General features: G+C 37.8%; 1 non-coding gene across 1 annotated transcript; it reads left to right on the top strand.

Annotated features, from left to right (window-relative positions):
* The first annotated feature begins 934 nt into the window (after positions 1–934).
* On the top strand, positions 935–1041 carry LOC139033218 (U6 spliceosomal RNA). Its single transcript, XR_011485841.1, has one exon. It is a non-coding gene; the product is annotated as a U6 spliceosomal RNA (small nuclear RNA).
* Positions 1042–21660: the final 20619 nt, after the last annotated feature.

Raw genomic sequence — 21660 nt, 5'->3', positions numbered from 1 at the left:
GTAGGAATCTTAAGATGAGGAAATCACCCTGAATTATCCATTTGGGTCCTAAATGTAATGACAATAATCCTTATTAGAGTGATATTATAGAAAGAAGAGAAGGCACCATGACCTCTGAGATAGAGACTGGAGTGATATGACCTCTTGCCAAAGAATGTCTGGAAACAATTGAAGCTGAAGAGGCAAATAATGGTTTCTCCCCAAGAGACTCCAGAGGGAATGCAGACCTACTAACATGTTTATTTCAAACTTTTGACCTCAGGGTTGTGAGAACTTAAACATCTGCTATTTTAAGCCACTCATTTTGTGGTAATTTGTTATGGAAGTCAAAGGAAACTCATATTGTGCCCCATGTGCAATTTCCCAAAATTAAGACAAAAGAGAATAAAAACTTCTAGGGACATGAGTAAAGTCAAAAGAGGAAGAGGTTTCCCATTATACTATTAGAGGGTGAACACAGGGATGCCCCTAAATTCACAGTGTAAATGAGAAAGCTAGTAGAATAAAGCAAGAGTCACTCCAAAGTCCCAAATAACTTTTATAAATTCTGCAATGCTGATAGTTTGAAAAGGCAAGTGGCTACACAATGAAATTGTCATAGTCGTATGATACCAGCATTTCTGAAAAATGAAATAAAACACAAGAAAATGTGATAGCATATGGCATATATTTTTTAAAAGTTTTAAACTCAGAACTCACTCAGGATAGAAAAGCAGTGAGCACTGCTTCAAAACTTTGCAAGGTGAATTAACCAACAGTCACCTGGGGCAAAAATTATAATTAAGACATAGAATACATTGCCTAAAGCTTGGGAGGAATACCTGAAGAATGAGTTTCTTTGGGGAATTAGGGCATTCAAATGTACCCATGTATACTAGTGTATTTAGAAAGTCAAACAATGTCAAGGACAAACATAAAAAAATTATACTGTTCAGTGCTTGCTTCGGCAGCACATATACTAAAATTGGAATGATACAGAGAAGATTAGCATGGCCCCCGCACAAGGATGACACGCAAATTCATGAAGCGTTCCATGTTTTAAAAAAAGAAAAAAGAAAAAGAAAGATTATACTGTTCAGTGATTGGAAGAATTAATATTGTTAAAATTATCATACTACTAAAGGCAATCTACTGATTCAATGCAATCCCTAGCAAAATATGACAGGCAATTTTCATAGAACTAGAATAAAAAAATTCTAAAACATCTATTTGGGGAAAAGGCCCCAAATAGCTGAAACAATTTTGAGAAAGAGAAACAGCTGGAGGAATCACACTCTCTGACTTCAGACTAAAAATATAAAGCTTTAGTAATCAAAACATTATAGTACTGGCACAAAAAAAGACACATGCATCAACAGAACAGACAGCCCAAAATAAGCCCATACACTTATAGTCAATTGATCTACAACAAAGGAAGCAAATTATACAATGAAGAAAAAAAAGACAGACTCTTCAATAAGGGGTATTGTGAAAACTGGACAGCTACATGTAAAAGAATGAAATTAGAACATTTCTCATACTATATACAAAAATAAACTCAAATGCATTAAAGACATAAACATCATATCAGAAACCATAAAACTCCTAGAAGCAAACATATACAGAACACTCTTTGACATAAAACATAGTAATTTTTTTGGATCTACCTATCTAAAACTAAAGAAATGAAACCAGAAATAAACAAAGGAGACTTAATTAAACTTAAAATCTTTTGCCCAGCAAAGGAAGCCATTGATAAAATGAAAAGAAAATTTACTGAATAGGAGAAAATATTTATTAATGATACGACCAATAATGTATTAATGTCCAAAATATGTAAACAGCTCATACAAGTCAACTTAAAAAAAATAGCAATAACAAACAACTCAATCAAAACCCAGGCAGAAGATCTAAATAGACATTTTCCAAAGAAGCCATACAGATGGACAACAAGCACATGAAAAGAGGCTCAACATCATGAATTATAAGAGAAATGGAAGTAAAACCAAAATGAGATACTACCTCACATTGTCAGACTGGCTGTCACCAAAAAGACCACAAAATTTTTGGTGAGGATGTGGGGACAGGGAACTCTCATACATTGTTAATTTTTAACTGGTGCTGCCGCTATGGAAAATAGCATGGAGCTTCCTACAGAAACTAAAAAGGGAACTAACATATAACCCTTTGACTGTGTAGATCACGATGAACTACACCTTACCTGTCTCCTGAGAAACCTATATAAGGATCAACAAACAACAGTTAGAATTGGACATGGAAAACTGAGTGATTCAAAATTGGAAAAAGTACAAGGCTGTATATTGTCACCCTGCTTATTTAACTTATAAGTAGTGTGTGTGTGTGCTCGGTCGCTCAGTCATGTCCGACTTTTTGCAACTCCCTGGACTGTAGCCCACCAGGCTCCTCTCTCCATGGAATTTTCCAGTTAAGAATACTAGAGTGGACCCAGAGGGATCGGGTAGAGAGGGAGGGGGGAGGGGGGATCGGGATGGGGAATACATGTAAATACATAGCTGATTCATGTCAATGTATGACAAAAATCACTACAATATTGTAAAGTAATTAGCCTTCAACTAAAAAAAAAAAAAAAAAAAAAAAAAAAGAATACTAGAGTGGGCTGCCATTGTCTACTAAAAGGAATCTTTCCGACCCAGGGATTGTATCCATGTCTCTTGCATCTCCTGCATTGGCAGCTAGATTCTTTACCACTGTGCCACCTAGGGAAGCCCTATATGCAGAATATATCGTGCAAAATGCTGGGCTGGATGAATCACAAGCTGGAATCAAAATTGCCAAAGAAATACCAACAACCTCAGATATACAGATGATACCACTCTAATGGCAGAAAGTGAAGAGGAACTAAAGAGCCTCTTGATGAGGGTGAAAGTGGAGACTGAAAAAGTTGACTTGAAACTCCACAATAAAAATTAAGATTATGGCATCCGGTCCCACCACTTCATGGCAAACGGAAGAGGAAAAAGTGTAAGCAGGGACAGATTTTATTTTCTTGGGCTCCAAAATCACTGTGGATGGTGACTCCAGCCATGCAATTCAAAGACACTTGCTCTTTGGAAGGAAAGCTATTACAAACCTAGACAGTATATTGAAAAGCAGAGACATCACTTTGCCAACAAACGTCCATATAGTCAAAGCTATGTTTTTTCCAGTATTCACGTATGGATGTGAGAGCTGAACCCCAAAGAAGTCTGACTGCTGGAGAACTGACACTTTTAAATCATGGTGCAAGAGAAGACTCTTGAGAGTCCCTTGGGCTGCAATGAGTTCAAATCAGTCAATCCTAAATCAAATCAGTCCTGAATATACATTTGAAGGACTATTTGCTGAAGTTGAAGCCTCAATAGATTGGTTACCTGATGTGAAGAGCCAACTCATTGGAAAAGACCCTGATGCTGGGAAAGATTGAAGGCAAAAGGAGAAGGGGGTGGCAGAGGATGAGATGGTTATATATATATATAACTATTACTCAGTCACAGACTTTCTCCATAGCTCAGCTGGTAAAGAATCCACCTGCAGTGAAGGAATGCAGGAGACCCCAGTTCGATTCTAGGGTCAAGGTTCCTGGGTTGGGAAGGTGCACTGGAGAAGAGATAGGCTACCCACTCCAGTATTCTTGGGCTTCCCTAGTGGTTCAGATGATAAAAGATCCTCATGCAATGTGGTAGACCTGGGTTTGTTCCCTGGATTGGGAATATCCCCTGGAGAAGGGAAAGGCTACCCACTCCAGTATTCTGGCCTGGAGAATTCCGTGCACTGTATAGTCCATGGGGTTGCAAAGTGTTGGACATGGCTGAGCAACTTTCACTTTCACTTTTCATTACTCAGCCATAAAAATAATGGAATTTTTCCATTTGCAACAAACACCATGGGTGGATTTAGAGCACATTATGCTAAATGAAATGTCAGACAAAGAAAGACAGATACTGTATGACATCACTTATATATGGAGTATCACAAAAACAAAACAAACCAATGAACATAACAAAACAGAAACAGACTTATGGATAGAGAACAAATTAGTGGTTACCAGTGGGGATAGGGAAAATGAGAGGGGAATTTTTGGAGTAGGGGATTAAAAAGTACAGACTGTTATGTATAAAATAAAGTACAAAGATAAATTGTATAATGAGAAATATAACCAATATTTCATAATACCTATAAATGCAGTATAACCTTTAAAATTGGGAATCACTATATTCTACACCTGTAGCTTATACAGTTTTTGTTCATTAACTATATCTCAATTAAAAAAAAATTAAAAGAAGCCAGAAAATTATAAAAATGAAAACACCTTTGCCAGATAAACAAATGCTGAGGGCATTTGTTACCACTAGACCAAGTAGAGCTACCACACAAGAAATTTTAAAGAAGTGCATTTAAGATAAAATGAAAGGACACTAAACAATAATTCAAAGACATAAAAAGATGCATAGAATTAAAGAATTGGTAACTACACAAATAAATATAAATGCCAGTTTTAATTTTGTTTGTAACTCTTTTTTTAATTCCTATATGAATGAAAAGATAATGCATAAAAATAATAAATCTGCATTATTGGTTACATAATGTATAAAGATGGATTTGTGATAAAAAGAAAAGTTTTTTTGGAAAAATATGTATAAGTAAAATTTTTACATATTGTTTTAGACAAGGTTGTATCAATTAGAAATACAATATTATAATTTATAATATTAATTGCAATTTCTATGATAACCACAAAGAAAATATCTTTAAAATATACACAAAGAGAAATAAGAAGGGAATCGAAACTCCCTACAATAAGCTACAGAAAAAAAAAAAAAACTAAATACAAATGATTGCAGTAATGGGAGAGATGAAGGACAGAAACGGTACATCATATCAAAACAAATACCAAATAACGCTCCTACTTATTAGTAATTGCCTCAAATGTAACTTCAACTAAAAGGCATATTTTGAAAAATGGATTTAATAGGATGGTCTAGCTACATGCTGTCTATAAGAAACTCTAGATCCCAAAACACAAACAGGTTAAAACTGAAATGATGGGGGGGAGGTCCTAAGATGGTAGAGGAATAGGATGGGGAGACCACTTTCTCCCCCACAAATTCATTGAAAGAATATTTGAACGCTGAGCAAATTCCACAAAATGACTTCTGAATGCTGGCAGAGGACACCAGGCACCCAGAAAAGCAGCCCATTGTCTTTGAAAGGAGGTAGGACGAAATATAAAAGATTAAAAGAAAGACAAACGAGATAGGGGTGGGGATCCGTCCAGGGAATGGAGTCTTAAAAGAGGAGAAGTTTTACTGATGAAAGAAATCAAAAAGAACACAAACAGATGGAGAAATATACCGTGTTCATGGATTGGAAGAATCAATATGGTCAAAATGGTTATACTACCCAAAGCAATCTATAGATTCAATGCAATCCATATCAAACTACCAACAGTATTTTTCACAGAACTAGAACAAATAATTTCACAATTTGTATGGAAATACAAAAAACCTTGAATAGCCAAAGTAACCTTGAGAAAGAAGAATGGAACTGGAGGAATCAACTTGGCTGACTTCAGACTATACTACAAAGCCACAGTCATCAAGACAGTATGGTACTGGCACAAAGACAGAAATATAGATCAATGGAACAGAATAGAAAGCCCAGAGATAAATCCACGAACCTATGGTCACCGTATCTTCAACAAAGGAGGCAAGGATATACAATGGAAAAAAGACAACCTCTTTAAGAAGTGGTGTTGGGAAAACTGGTCAACCACCTGTAAAAGAATGAAACTAGAACACTTTCTAACACCATATACAAAAATAAGCTCAAAATGGATTAAAGATCTAAATGTAAGACCAGAAACTATAAAACTCCTAGAGGAGAACATAGGCAAAACACTCTCCGACATAAATCACAGCAGGATCCTCTATGACCCACATCCCAGAATATTAGAAACAAAAGCAAAAATAAACAAATGGGACCTAATGAAACTTAAAAGCTTTTGCACAACAAAGGAAACCATAAGCAAGGTGAAAAGACAGCCCTCAGATTGGGAGGAAATAATAGCAAATGAAGCAACAGACAAAGGATTAATCTCAAAAATATACAAGCAATCCTCCAGCTCAACTCCAGAAAAATAAATGACCCAATCAAAAAATGGGCCAAAGAACTAAACAGACATTTCTCCAAGGAAGACATACAGATGGCAAAAAAACACATGAAAAGATGCTCAACATCACTCATTATCAGAGAATTGCAAATCAAAACCACAATGAGGTACCATTACACGCCAGTCAGGATGGCTGCTATCCAAAAGTCTACAAGCAGTCAATGCTGGAGAGGGTGTGGAGAAAAGGTAACCCTCTTACACTGTTGGTGGGAATGCAAATTAGTACAGCCACTATGGAAAACAGTGTGGAGATTCCTTAAAAAGCTGGAAATAGAACTGCCATATGACCCAGCAATACCACTTCTAGGCATACACACTGAGGAAACCAGATCTGAAAGAGACACGTGCACCCCAATGTTCATCACAGCACAGTTTCTAATAGCCAGGTCATGGAAGCAACGTAGATGCCCATCAGGAGACGAATAGATGAGGAAGCTGTGGTACATATACACCATGGAGTATTACTCAGCCATTAAAAAGAATTCATTTGAATCACTTCTAATGAGATGGATGAAACTGGAGCCCATTATACAGAGCGAAGTAAGCCAGAAAGATAAAGACCATTACAGTATACTAACACATATATATGGAATTTAGAAAGATGGTAACGATAACCCTATATGCAAAATAGAAAAAGAGACTCAGATGTATAGAACAGACTTGTGGATTCTGTGGGAGAAGGCGAGGGTGGGATGTTTCAAGAGAACAGCATTGAAACATGTATATCTAGGGTGAAACAGATCACCAGCCCAGGTTGGATGCGTGAGACAAGTGCTTGGGCCTGGTGCACTGGGAAGACCCAGAGGGATCGGGTGGAGAGGGAGGTGGGAGGGGGGACCGGGATGGTGAATACATGTAAATCCATGGCTAATTCATGTCAATGTATGACAAAAACCACTGCAATGTTGTAAAGTAATTAGCCTCCAACTAATAAAAATAAATGGGAAAAAAAATAAAGAAAAAAAATAAAAATTTAAAAAATTTAAAAAAGAGAAGTTTCCAAACACCAGGAAACACTCTCACTGGCGGGTCTGTGGGGAGTTTTGGAATCTCAGAGGGCAACATAACCAGGAGGAAAAATAAATAAATAAATAAAACTCACAGGTTACATGCCTAACCGCAACTCCTAGCTCTCACATCTCCCACCAGTAACCGGGGGCTGAACAGGGAGGCACAGGCTGCATTGCTTAGGGTAAGGACCAGGCCTGAATGCCCTGAGGACAATCTGAGGGAACTAATGTGAGATAGCAACCCAAACTGTGGGATAGCCAGAGAGAGAGAGAGAGAGAAATAAGAGAGAGAGAGAGAAAAAACTATCCTGTAAAAAGCCCTAAACTAAGGCATTGTCAGACACGCTCACAGAACAAAGAACTGAGTGAATACCAGAGGAAAGCTAGCTGGCTGTGGACCGGCCCATCCCCTGACAGAGACAGGGAGGCAGGCGGGGGGCAACCAGAGCTAGAAAGGGACAATCTTGGCCCCAAAGAGGCATCCTCTATCAAACTGTAAGCAGACTCCCAGTCGCTAACCAAGACTTCTTGGGATTCTGGACAGTTGACATCCGCCGGGAGGGTCACAGAGATCAGCTCCCCAGAAGAGACACAAGGCACAGCTGAGATGGGCACGCCTGCTGCCACCCAGGAAACTGAGCCCCTGGGACCACGGAGGTGATAAGATGCACTCCCAACCTGGGGAGGCTGTGCTCACCAAAGCACCTGGTCGAATGAGATGCTCAGACCTGGAAAGGGCACAAAACTCAAGCCTTTGTGGAGTACCCAAGAACCTAAACCTGAGCAGCTTAGACCTAGGAAGTGCATGCAACCCAGGGCCCGCCTCAGACAGTTCCCCCGCAGACCAACCTAGATCCTGAGAAGTGTAGACTGGGACAGCGCACATGCCATGAGTGGGGGCAAACCCAGTGCAGCTGACACACTGCAAGCACTCCTCACACACTCCAGTGATATATGTTTGCAGTGTTCCTCTCTACCCACAGCATGACTGAACAAGTGAGCCTAAATAAAGGACTGCCTTCACCCACATGTGTCAGGGGGGGAATTAGACACTGAAGAACCAGCTAACAGAAGACGCTAAAATAAACAAAGGGAACCTCTTTAGAAGTGACAGGAGCAACAGATTAAAATCCTGTAGCTAACACTGACTACATTGGAAGGGGCATATATATCTTGAAAATTATAGGCCAGATCAAAAACTATCTGAAATTGAACTGACCCCACACTGCCCACAACAGCTCCAGAAAAATTACTCAGTTCAGTTCAGTCGCTCAGTCGTGTCCGACTTTTTGCGATCCCAGGAATCACAGCACACCAGGCCTACCTGTCCATCACAAACACCGGGAGTCCACTCAAACTCACACCCATCAAGTCGGTAATGCCAAAGAGCCATCTCATCCTCTGTCGTCCCCTTCTCCTCCTGGCCCCAGTCCCTCCCAGCATCAGGGTTGTTTCCAACGAGTCAACTCTTCGCATGAAGTGGCCAAAGTATTGGAGTTTCAACTTCAGCATCAATCCTTCCAATGAACACCCAGGACTTATCTCCTTCAGGATGGACTGGTTGGATCTCCTTGCAGTCCAAGGGACTCTCAAGGATCTTCTCCAACACCATAGTTCAAAAGCATCAATTTTTCGGTGCTCAGCTTTCTTCACAGTCCAACTCTCACATCCATACATGACCACTGGAAAAACCATAGCCTTGACCAGATGGATCTTTGTTGGCAAAGTAATGTCTCTGCTTTTTAATATAATATCTAGGTTGGTCATAACTTTCCTTCCAAGGAGTAAGTGTCTTTTAATTTCATGGCTGCAGTCAACATCTGCATTGATTTTGGAGCCCCAAAAAATAAAGTCTGACACTGCTTCCACTGTCTCCCCATCTATTTCCCATGAGGTGATGGGACCAGATGCCATGATCTTAGTTTTCTGACTGTTACACTTTAAGCAAACTTTTTCACTCTCCTCTTTCACTTTCATCAAGAGGCTTTTTAGTTCCTCTTCACTTTCTGCCATAAGGGTGGTGTCATCTGCATATCTCAGGTTATAGATATTTCTCTCGACAATCTTGATTCCAGCATGTGCTTCTTCCAGCCCAGCGTTTCTCATGATGTACTCTGCATATAAGTTAAATAAGCAGGGTGACAAGATACAGCCTTGACTACTCCTTTTCCTATTTGGAACCAGTCTGTTGTTCCATGTCCGGTTCTAACTGTTGAGAGGGTAACAGGCAGGAAGGCCAAGGGTCTCCAACTGGAGGAAAGAGGCTGCAAGTGCCAGACATTTTTATCTCTTTTAAGCGGCAGGAGGAAAAACCAGCGATATGTTTCTCCTTCTCTATACAAATTTAAAAGGAGGTTTCTCTTAACATGCTGTGTGGCCATGACACCTGGTCTCACCTAAAGCTAACTACTCTCAAACCTTGAGTTAACCAATATATTTCTTTTTCGTATGTAAATGTTGTCTTAAGCTATGTTAATGAACCCCAGACTCTATCTTCAAGTTGGTTCTGCCAAACGGCTGAGGCCGAACTTACTTACTCAGTTATTGTTCCCCTAATCTATGTTAACGGAACTATTTGTTGGTATTCTGCCCTTCTACAAGATTCAAGTAAATCGTTTTATGGCCAGTGATGAATTATCTGGTGCCATTCTAAATTTTATGACATTCCTTTCATTTTATTAACAGACTGTGAGTGATTATATAACATACAGCTAAAGACTAGCAGGGGGGTACTCTTTTGCCCCCTTCCGATGCCTATGTCAGAAACTTTCTCTATCTCCTTTATACTTTAATAAAACTTTATTACACAAAAGCTCTGAGTGATCCAGCCTCGTCTCTGGCCCCAGATTGAATTCGTCTCCTCCGGAGGCCAAGAATCCCGCATCTTATCGTTCAGCAACAACTTTTCACTGTTGCTCCAGACCGGCATATAGGTTTCTCAAGAGGCAGGTTAGGTGGTCTGGTATTCCCATCTCCTTCAGAATTTTCCACAGTTTATTGTGATCCACACAGTGGAAGGCTTTGGTGTAGTCAATAAAGCAGAAATAGATGTTTTTTATGGAACTCTCTTGCTTTTTCAATGATCCAGCGAACACTGGCAATTTGATCTCTGGCTCCTCTGCCTTTGCTAGAACCAGCTTGAACATCTGGAAGTTCTCGGTTCACATATTGCTGAAGCCTGGCTTGGAGAATTTTGGGCATTACCTTACTCACACTACCTCACTAGTGTGAGATGAGTGCAATTGTGCAGTAGTTTGAGCATTCTTTGGGATTGCCTTTCTTAGGGATTGGAATGAAAACTGACCTTTTCCAGTCCTGTGGCCACTGCTGAATTTTCCAAATTTGCTGACCTATTGAGTGCAGCACTTTCACAGCATCATCTTTCAGGATTTGAAATAGCTCAACTGGAATTCCATCACCTCCACTAGCTTTGTTGATAGTGATGCTTCCGAAGGCCCACTTGAATTCACATTCCAGGATGTCTGGCTCTAGGTGAGTGATCACACCTTTGTGATTATCTGGCTCATGAAGATCTTTTTTGTACAGTTCTTCTGTATATTCTTGCCACCTCATCTTAATATCTTCTGCTTCTGTTAGGTTCATACCACTTCTGTCCTTTATTGAGCCCATTTTTGCATGAAATGTTCCCTTGGTATCTCTAATTTTCTTGAAGAGATCTCTAGTCTTTCCCATTCTGTTGTTTTCCTCTATTTCTTTGCATTGATCACCGAGGAAAGGTTTCTTATCTCTCCTGGCTATTCTCTGGAACTATGCATTCAAATGGGAATATCTTTCATTTTCTCCTTTGCTTTTCGCTTCTCTTCATTTCACAGCTGTTTGTAAGGCCTCCTCAGACAACCATTTTGCCTTTTGCATTTCTTTTCTATGGGGATGGTCTTGATCCTTGTCTCCTGTACAATGTCAGGAACCTCTGTCCATAGTTCATCAGGCTCTCTGTCTATCAGATCTAGTCCCTTAAATCTACTTCTCACTTCCACTGTATAGCCATAAGGGATTTGATTTAGGTCATACCTGAATGGTCTAGTGGTTTTCCCTACTTTCTTCAATTTAAGTCTGAATTTGGCAATAAGGAGTTCATGATCTGAGCCACAATCAGCTCCCAGTCTTGTTTTTGCTGACTGTATAGAGCTTCTCCTTCTTTGGCTGCAAAGAATATAATCAATCTGATTTCAGTGTTGACCATCTGGTGATGTCCATGTGTAGAGTCTTCTCTTGTGTTGTTGGAAGAGGGTGTTTGCTATGACCAGTGCGTTCCTTTGGCAAAACTCTATTAGTCTTTGCCCTGTTTCATTCCATACTCCAAGGCCAAATTTGCCTGTTACTCCAGGTGTTTCTTGACTTCCTACTTATGCATTCCAGTCCCCTATAATGAAAAGGACATCTTTTTTTGCGTGTTAGTTCTAAAAGGTCTTGTAGGTATTCATAGAATTGTTCAACTTCATCTTCTTCAGTGTTACTGGTTGGAGCATAGGCCTGCATTACCGTGATATTGAATCATTTGCCTTGGAAATGAAGAGAGATCATTCTGTCATTTTTTAGATTGTATCCAAGTACTGCATTTTGGACTCTTTAAGATATATATTAACTATTATCAATTTTAAAATACTTTAAAAATGTTTTAAATTTTTACTTCCTCTACTACTCCTTCAATTTTCATTTTTTAAATTTATTTTTTAAATTTTTTCCATTTATTTTTATTAGTTGGAGGCTAATTACTTTACAATTTTCATTTTTATAACCTACTACTACCTTGCAAAAAAAAAAGACCCTATTTTTAAGCAAACTTCATATATATATATATATATATATATATATATAATTTTTTTACTTTGTTTTGTTTTATTAATATTGTATTTTTGATAGTTTAACCTCTACTCTAGATTTTTAATCTTTGCTTCTTGGTATTTGTTATCAATTTTGTACCTTTTAAAGCCCAGTCTTCAGTACTTATTTTTACTTGGGAGTGTGATTGCTGGCTTGATTGCTCTCTCCCCCTTTTGACTCTTTTCTCCACCAGGTCACTTCTATCTCCTCCCTCCCCAACTCTGTGAATCTCTTTGTGTGTTCCAGGCTGTGGAGAACACTTAGGGAATGGATTACTGGCTGGATTTATCTCTCTCCTTTTGATTCCCCACTTTCCTCTCATGGTCACCTCTGTCTCCTTCCTCCCTCTTCTCTTTTTCTGTGTAAATCTTTGAACATCTCTGAGAGTCCCAGACTGTGGAGAGCACATAGGGAAGTGATTACTGGCTAGCTTGTTCTCTCCCTTTTTGATTCCCCCTCTTTTCCTCCTGGTCACCTGTATATCCCTCCTTCCTCTTCTCTTCTCCATGTAGCTCTGTGAACCTCTCCGAGTGTCCCTCATTGTGGAGAATCTTTTCATCATTAACCTAGATATTTTATCATCTGTTCTGTATAGATGGAGAAGTCTTGAGGCTAATGTAAGAATAAGACTGAAAACCAAAGGAAGAATCTTAAGCCCAAAACCTGAGAACAGCAGAGAACTCCTGTCTTCAGGGAACATTAATCAATAAGAGCTCATCCAAAAGCCTCCATACCTACACTGAAACCAAGCTCCACCCAAATGCCAACAAGTTCCAGAGAAAGACACACCACAAAAATTCTCCATCAACACAGGAATATAGCCCTGAGCTTCAATACACAGGCTGCCCAAAGTCACACCAAACCCATAGACATCTCAAGACTCACTACTGGACACTTTATTGCACTCCAGAGAGAAGAAATACAGCTCCACCCACTAGAGCACTGACACAAGCTTCCCTAACCAGGAAACCTTGACAAGCCACCCATCCAACCCTACCAACAGTGAGGAACCTCTACAATAAAGAGGAACCACAAACTGCCAGAATACAGAAAGGCCACCACAAAGACAGCAATATAAACAAAATGAAAAAGCAGAGAAATACTCAGCACATAAAGGAGCATGATAAAGGCTACCAAAACAAACAAAAGAGGAGGAGATAAGGAGTCTACCTGAAAAAGAATTCAGAATAATGATAGTAAAAATGATCCAAAATCTGGAAAACAAAATGGAGTTACAGATAAATAGCCTAGAGACAAGGATTAAGAAGATGCAAGGCATGTTTAAGAAGAACCTAGAAGAAATAAATGAGTCAATCAATAATGAAAAATGCAATAAATGAGATCAAAAACACTCTGGAGGGAACCAAGAGTAGAATAATGGAGGCAGAAGATAGGATGAGTGAGGCTGAAGATAGAGTGATAGAAATAAATGAAGCAGAGAGGAAAAAAGAATTAAGAAAACAAAATGAAGACAACCTCAGAGACCTCTGGGACGATGTTAAATGCCCCAACATTCGAATCATAGGAGTCCCAGAGGAAGAAGACAAAAAGAAAGGCCATGAGAAAATACTTGAGGAGATAATAGTTGAAAACTTCCCTAAAATGGGGAAGGAAATAGTCACCCAATATCAAGAAATGCAGAGAGTCCCAAACAGGATGAATCCAAGGTGAAACACCCCAAGACACATATTAATCAAATTAACAAAGATCAAACACAAAGAACAAATATTAAGAGCAGCAAGGGAAAAACAACAAATAAAACACAAGGGAATTCTCATAAGACTAACAGCTGATCTTTCATTAGAAACTCTCAGGCCAGAAGTGAATGGCAAGACATATTTAAAGTGATGAAAGAGAAAAACCTACAACCCAGATTACTGTACCAAACAAGGATCTCATTCAAATATGAAGGAGACCTCAAAAGCTTTACAGACAAGCAAAAGCTGAGAGAATTCAGCACCACCAAACCAGCCCTCCAACAAATGCTAAAGGATCTTCTCTAGACAGAAACACAGAAAAGGTGTATGAACTCTAGCCCAAAATAATGAACTAAATGGCAACGGGGTCATACTTGTCAATATTTACCTTAAATGTAAATGGGTTGAATGTCCCAACCAAAAGAGAAAAACTGGCTGAATGGATACAAAAACAAGATCCCTATATATGCTGTGTACAAGAGACCCACCTCAAAACAAGGGACACATACAGACTGAAAGTGAAGGGCTGGAAAAAGATATTTCACACAAATGGAGACCAAAATAAAGCAGGAGCATCAATATTCATATCAGATAAAACAGACTTTAAAATAAAGGCTGTGAAAAGAGACAAATAAGGACATTACATAATGATCAAAGGATCAATACAAGAAGAAGATATAACAATTATATGCACCCAACATAGCACCACAATATGTAAGGCAAATGCTAATAAGTATGAAAAGGGGACATTAACAATAACACAATAATAGTGGGAGATTTAATACTGCACTCACACCTATGGATAGATCCACTAAAGAGAAAATTAACAAGGAAATACAAACAGAATCCAAAAACATATTAAAAAGATCATACATCATGACCAAGTGGGCTTTATCCCAGGGATACAAGATTCTTCAATATCCACAAATCAATCAACGTAGTATACCACATTAACAAATTGAAATATAAAAACCATATGATTATCTCAATAGATGCAGAGAAACCCTTTGACAAAATTCAACATTCATTTATTAAAAAAAAAAACCCTCCAGAAAGCAGGCACAGAAGGAACATACCTCAACATAATAAAAACTATATATGACAATCCCTTATAACACATTATCTTGAATGGTGAAAAATTGAAAGCATTTCCCCTAAAGTCAGGAACAAGACAAGAGTGCCCACTCTCACCACTACTATTCAACATAGCTTTGGAAGTTTTGGCCACAGTGATCAGAGCAGAAAAACAAATAAAAGGAATTCAGATTGAAAAGAAGAAGCAAAACTCTCACTGTTAGCACATGACATGATCCTCTACAGAGAAAACCCTAAAGACTCCACTGGAAAATTACTAGAGCTAATCAATGAATATAGTAAAATTGCAGGATATAAAATTAACACACATAAATTCCTTCCATTCCTATACACTCACAATGAGAAAACAGAAAGAGAAATTAAGGAAACAATTCCGTTCACCATTGCAATGAAAAGAATAACATAGTTAGGAATATATCTACCTAAAGAAACAAAAGAACTATATAAAGAAAACTATAAAACACTGGTGAAAGAAATCAAGGAGGACACAAATAGATGGAGAAATATACCATGTTCATGAATTGGAAAAATCAATATAGTGAAAACGAGTATACTACCCAAAGCAATCTACATATTCAATGCAATCCCTATCAAGCTACCAACGGTATTTTTCACAGAACTAGAACAAATAATTTCACAATTTGTATGGAAATACAGAAAACCTCGAATAGCCAAAGAAATCTTGAGAAAGAAGGATTGACCTGTTGGAATCAACAACCTGACTTCAGGATCTACTACAAAGTCACAGTCATCAAGACAGCGTGGTATTGGCACAAAGACAGAAATATAGATCAATGGAACAAAAGAGAAAGCCTAGAGATAAATTCATACACCTATGGACACCTTATCTTCGACAAAGGAGGCAAGAATATACAATCTAGAAAAGATAACCTCTTTAAGAAGTGGTGCTGGGAAAACTGGTCAACCACTTGTAAAAGAATAAAACTAGGACACTTTCTAACCCCATATACAAAAATAAACTCAAAATGGATTAAAGATCTAAACATAAGACCATAAATTGTAAAACTCCTTGAGGAAAACATAGGCAAAACACTCTCTCACATAAATCACAGCAGGATCCTCTATAACCCACCTCCCAGAGTAACAGAAATAAAAGCAAAAATAAACAAAGGTGATGTAATTAAACTTAAAAGCTTTTGCACAACAAAGGAAACTATAAGCAAGGTGAAAAGACAGCCTTCAGAATGGGAGAAAATAATAGCAAATGAAGCAACTGACAAAGAATTAATCTCAAAAGTATACAAGCAACTCCTGCAGCTCAATTCCAGAAAAATAAGCGACCCAGTCAAAAAGTGGGCCAAAGAACTAAATAGACATTTCTCCGAAAAGACTTACAGATGGCTAACAAGCACATGAAGAGATGCTCAACATCACTCATTATCAGATAAATGTAAATCAAAACCACAATGAGGTACCATCTCACGCCAGTCAGAATGGCTGCTATCCAAAAGTCTACAAATAATAAATGCTGGAGAGGGTGTGGAGAAAAGGGATCCTTCTTACATTGTTGGTGGAAATGCAAACTAGGACAGCCACTATAGAGAACAGTGTGGAGATTCCTTTAAAAACTAAAAACAGAACTGCCATATGACTCAGCAATCCCACTGCTGAGCATACACACTGAGGAAACCAGAATTGAAAGAGCCATGTGTACCCCAATGTTCATCGCAGCATTGATTATAATAGCCAGAACATGGAAGCAACCTAGATGTCCATCAGCAGACGAATAGATAAGTAAGCTGTGGTACATATACCCAATGAAATATTCAGTTCAGTTCAGTAGCTCAGTCATGTCTGACTCTTTGCAATTCCATGAATCACAGCATGCCAGGCCTTCCTGTCCTTCACCAACTTCCGGAGTTTACTCAAACTCATGTCCATCAAGTCAGTGATGCCATCCAGCCATCTCATCCTTTGTCGTCCCCTTCTCCTCCTGCCCCCAGTCCCTCCCAAGATCAGGGTCTTTTCCAATGAGTCAACTATTCACATGAAGTGGCCAAAGTATTGGAGTTTCAGCTTCAGCATCAGTCCTTCCAATGAACACCCAGGATGATCTCCTTTAGGATGGACTGGTTGGATCTCCTTGCATTTCAAAGGAATCTCAAGAGTCTTCTCCAACACCACAGTTCAAAAGCATCAATTTTTCGGTGCTCAGCTTTCTTCACAGTCCAACTCTCACATCCATACATGACCACTGGAAAAGCCATAGCCTTGACTAGATGGACCTTTGTTGGCAAAGTAATGTCTCTGCTTCTTAATATGCTATCTAGGTTGGTCATAAATTTCCTTCCAAGGAGTAAGCGTCTTTTAATTTCATGGCTGTAGTCACAGTCTGCAGTGATTTTGGAGCCCCCAAAAATAAAGTCTGACACTGTTTCCACTGTCTCCCCATCTATTTGCCATGAAGTGATGGGACCAGATGCCATGATCTTAGTTTTCTGAATGTTGAACTTTAAGCCAACTATTTAACTCTCCTCTTTCACTTTCATCAAGAGGCTTTTTAGTTTATCTTCACTTTCTGCCATAGGGTGGTATCATCTTCATATCTGAGGTTACTGATATTTCTCCTGGAAATCTTGATTTTAGCTTGTGCTTCTTCCAGCCCAGCGTTTCTCATGATGCACTCTGCCTAAAAGTTAAATAAGCAGGGTGACAATATACAGCCTTGACGTACTCCTTTTCCTATTTGGAACCAGTTTGTTGGTCCATGTCCCATTCTAACTGTTGCCTCCTGACCTGCATATAGGTTTCTCAAAAAGTGGGTCAGGTGGTCTGGTATTCCCATCTCTTTCAGAATTTCCAGTTAATTTTGATCCACACAGTCAAAGGCTTTGGCATAGTCAATAAAGCAGAAATAGATGTTTTTCTGGAACTCTCTTGCTTTTTCAATGATCCAGCGGATATTGGCAATTTGATCTCTGGTTCCTTTGCCTTTTCTAAAACCACCTTGAGCATCTGGAAGTTTACAGTTCATGTATTGCTGAAGCCTGGCTTGGAGAATTTTGAGCATTACTTTACTAGCGTATGAGATGAAATATTACTTAGCCATTAAAAAGAATACATTTGAATCAGTTCTAATGAGGTGGATGAAACTGGAGCCTATTATACAGTGTGAAATAAGCCAAAAAGAGAAACACCAATACAGTATACTAACGTATGTATGTGGAATTTAGAAAGATGGTAATGATAACACTATATGTGAGACAGCAGAAGAGACACAGATGTATTTAACAGTCTTTTGAACTCTGTGGGAGAAGGCAAGGGTGGGATAATTTGAGAGCATAGCATTGAAACATGTGTATTATCATATGTGAAACAGATAGTCAGCCCAGGTTCGATGCATGAGACAGGGTGTTCAGGGCTGGTGCACTGGGATGACCCAGAGGGATGGGATGGGGAAGGAAGTGGGAGTAGGATTCAGGATGGGGAACACATGTACACCCATGGCTGATTCATGTCAATATATGGCAAAACCACTTCAATATTGTAAAGTAATTAGCCTCCAATTAAAATAAATAAATTTATATTAAAAGAAATAAAAAACTTTTAATGGATACAATGGAATATTATCTAACCTTAAAGAGGAAGGAAGGACATTCTGACACATGCTGCAAGAATAACAAAACAAAGCAAAAAACTGAAATGATGTAAATAGTATCCCATGCAAATAATAATAAAATTAGAGCTGGATTATCTATAATAACATCAAATAAAATAAACTTTAAATCAAGTACTATTATAAGAAGCAAAAAAAGACATTAAACACGGGTAAAAGGGTGAATGTATCAAAAAGATTTGACCATATGCATACACAAGAAACAATGGAGCCTTAAAATACATAAAATAAATGTTGACACTGTAGGGAGATAGTTCTATGATAAGAGTTGGAGATATTAATGCTCCAGTTTCAAAACAGATGTAACATGTATTCAGAAAATCAATAATGAAATAGGGAACTTGAAAAACAATATAACCTAAGCATATAAATTATAGGACTCCACCCAACAGCAGCAGAATACACCTTCTTCTTGAGAGTGCATGGCCTATTCTCTTGGCCAGACCAGATAGGAAAAATGTAAAAGCAATAAAGGGCACCAGTGGAACTAAAGGTTGGTTCTTTGAAAAAACCAACAAAATTTATAAAACTGTAGCTATGCTGACAAAAAAGAAAAGAAAAAAAGTAGAAGGCTCAAAATATTAAAATAAGGAATGCAGACATTACTATTAATCTCAGAGAAGTTGAAAAAATGAGAATACTATCAACGATTTTAGATCAACAAATTAGGTAATCTAAATGAAGTGAAAAAAAATCTGAGAAACATACAAACAACTAAAACTGACTCAAGAAGAAATAGAAAATCTGGAAAGAACTAAGAGATTAAACCTGTCATCAAAATCCTCCAAGCAAAGAAAAGTCCAACACCAGACAATTTTAATGGTAAATTTTTACAAACATTTGGGGGAAAAAAAAAAAAAAAACCTTAACAGCAATCTTTCCCAAACTCCTCTGAAAAATAGAGAAAGATGAAATGTTTGCTAGCTCATTCTATGAAGCCAGCATACCCTCATACCAAAGCCAGATTATAATATTGCAAGAAAGGACAATTACTATTATCTTTTATGAATATCCATGTAAAAATATTCACGAAATTGTTTGTAAACTGAATGCAACAGCATATTAAAATGATTATATACCACAAACAAGCAAGACTTATCCTACAAATATGAGTGGTTCAATATAAAATCAATTATTTCAATATACTACATTAATGGAAGTAAAAGCACATAATCATCTCAATTGAATTTTTAAAAAATTACAAAATCAAATACTGTTTCATGGTAAAAAAAAAAATTCAGAAAACTAGGATTAGAAGGAAACTTATCCAACATGATAAAGGGAATTTATATAAACAACAACACAGCTAACATCAGTATAAATTGGTAGAGGACTGAGACCTTTCCCCCTAAGATCAGGAACAAGACAAAGATGGCTGCTTTCCCTACTGCTATTCAACACTTTTACTGGAAGTTCCAGTCATAAAAATTAGATAAGTTAAAGAAATAAAAGACATCCAATGTGTAAGGATGAAGCAAAACTATGTGAATGAAGCTAAACTATCACTATCCACAGATAATGTGATTTCATATATAGAAAATTTCAAAGAATCCATAAAGAAGCAACTAGAGCTTAAATTAATTCAGCAAAGTTTCAGGGTAAAAGATTAACCCAAAAAAGCAGTTTATCCCTCTACAAGAGTGATGAAAAATCTGAAAATAAAATTTAAGAAATCAATTCCATTTGAATTGAACCGGGGTCTCCTGCATTGCAGATGGATTCATTACCAGGTGAGCTACCAGAGAAGACAACCCAGAGATCAAACCCATGTCTCCATATTGCAGGTGGATTCTTTACCAGCTGAGCCACCAGGGAGGCCTAAGAATACTGGACTGGGTAGCCTATCCCTTCACGAGGGGATCTTCCCGACCCAAGAATCCCGACCCTAGAATTGAACCAGGATTTCCTGCATTACAGGTGGATTCTTTACCTAACATCCAAAAGAATAAAATAACTAAGCATAAGTGTTACCAAGGAGGTGAAATACTTACACACTGAAAACTGCCAATTATTCATGAAGGAAATTAAAGACCTAAATAAATGGAAAGACATCCTGTGTTCATGGGATGGAAGACTTGATAATGTTAAAATGACAATACTATACTCAGACAAATCTACAGATTCAATCTACAGATTCAATTTATCTACAGATAAATCTTCAAACTCAATTCTGTAGTAATCTATATCACTATTCCAACAGCCTTTTCTTGGAGAAATGGGCAAATAGATCCTCAAATTCATATGGAACCACAAGGAGTCCCACAAAGCCAAAACAATCTTGAAAAATAGCAAAATTGGAAACTCAAGGTCCTCAATTTCAAAACTTACTACAAAGTTACATTAATCAAAATGGTGTGATACTGGCTGAAAGGTAGACATACAGACCAATGTAATTAAATTGAAATCCAAGAAATAAACTTATATATCTATGATCAATTAATTTTTGATGATGGTACCATGACTATTCAATGGGGAAATAATAGTATCTCCAAGAAACTGTGAAGATACACTTGACTATCTACATGGAAAAATATTAATATGGACCCTTACTTAAAACCATACACAGAAAATAACTGAAAATTAATTAAATACATAAATGCAAGAGTAGACATTATGAACTTCTCAGAAATAAGCGTAGAGGTAAATCTTTGTATCTTGTGGATTAGGTAGTGGTTTCTTGCACTAAAAGTGCAAGCAATGAAAGATTAAAAATAGATAACTGGACTTCATCAAAATTAAAAATATTTCTGCCTCAAAGGTAACTAGCAAGAAAGTGAAGAGACAGCATACAGAATGGGAGAAAGTATCTGTAAATCATGTATCTGACAAGGGTGGAGTATCCAGAAAATATAAATAACTCACAACTCAAAAACAAAGAGACAGACAATCCATTTAAAATGGACAAGGACTTGACTAGACATTTCTCCGAAGAAAATAAACAAATGAACAACACACACACAAAGATGTGCAACATCATTAGTCATTTGGGAAATGGAAATCAAAACCATAATGAGATACCAGCCCACACCTCTTAGGATGGCTATTTTCAAAACAAAAAATCCAAACAGATATTAACAAGTGTTGAAGAGGATGTAGAAAAATTGGAACCAGGTGCACCACTGGTGGAAATGCAAAATTGTGTAGCCATGTTGGAAAATGGTTGAATAGTTCCTCAAAAAATTAAAGACAAAATTACCATATGACTCT

Source organism: Odocoileus virginianus, chromosome X (genome assembly GCF_023699985.2).
Source record: "Odocoileus virginianus isolate 20LAN1187 ecotype Illinois chromosome X, Ovbor_1.2, whole genome shotgun sequence".
Taxonomy (NCBI): domain Eukaryota; kingdom Metazoa; phylum Chordata; class Mammalia; order Artiodactyla; family Cervidae; genus Odocoileus; species Odocoileus virginianus.
This window is presented reverse-complemented; position numbering and strand designations above follow the sequence as displayed.